This window comes from Fukomys damarensis, unplaced genomic scaffold (genome assembly GCF_012274545.1).
Source record: "Fukomys damarensis isolate Sample0158 unplaced genomic scaffold, DMR_v1.0_HiC HiC_scaffold_37, whole genome shotgun sequence".
Taxonomy (NCBI): domain Eukaryota; kingdom Metazoa; phylum Chordata; class Mammalia; order Rodentia; family Bathyergidae; genus Fukomys; species Fukomys damarensis.
The window spans coordinates 694,375-695,048 of NW_022900949.1; positions in this window are offsets into that span (position 1 = coordinate 694,375).

A 674-nucleotide genomic window follows, 5' to 3' on the forward strand; every position below is an offset into this window, starting at 1 on the left:
GCCCCCCCCCCGCGGGTCCTCGCCTTCATCCTCCTGACCAGCCTCTGGGGCTCATATGGCAGAACCCCAGATCCTGGGTCCACAGTCCAGGGTCCAGATAGCAGCGGCTGTTTCCCGTCTCCAGCCTCAGCTCGCTCCTGGTTTAAGGAACTGAGTAAGGAAGCTGGGTCCCGTCCCCTTCCCCGCTTCCCAGGGCCACCTCCTTCAAGGATCAGCTTCAGAGCCAGAGGCCTGGAGTGGGATGGGCACAGTGTAAAACACCCTAGGAGAGACAGGCTTGGCGGCGAACACCTGTCATCCCGGTACTCGGGAGGCTGAGGCAGGAGGATCGCTTCGAGTTTGAGGCTGGCCTGGACTACATAGTGAGTTCCCGGCAATAGTGACACCCTGTCTCAAACAAGGAACAACAACGAAACAGAACAAAGCCCTCAGAAGAGCCTTGGGATGTGAAAAGTAATGAAATAAAATGAATGAATTACGGAGAGTGCATGAAGGAATGAATGCATGCATGTGGTGAATGTGTGAGCTACGGAAAGATGGGAGAATGAACGGAAGCGCCGCAGAGGCCGGGCGCATCTGCCGTGAAGTCACCTCCTCCGGGAGGGCCCGATCTGTCCACGCTGCCTGCCCACTGGGCTGAGAGGCGGCCAGGCCGCCCTGGAGCCCGGCACAGC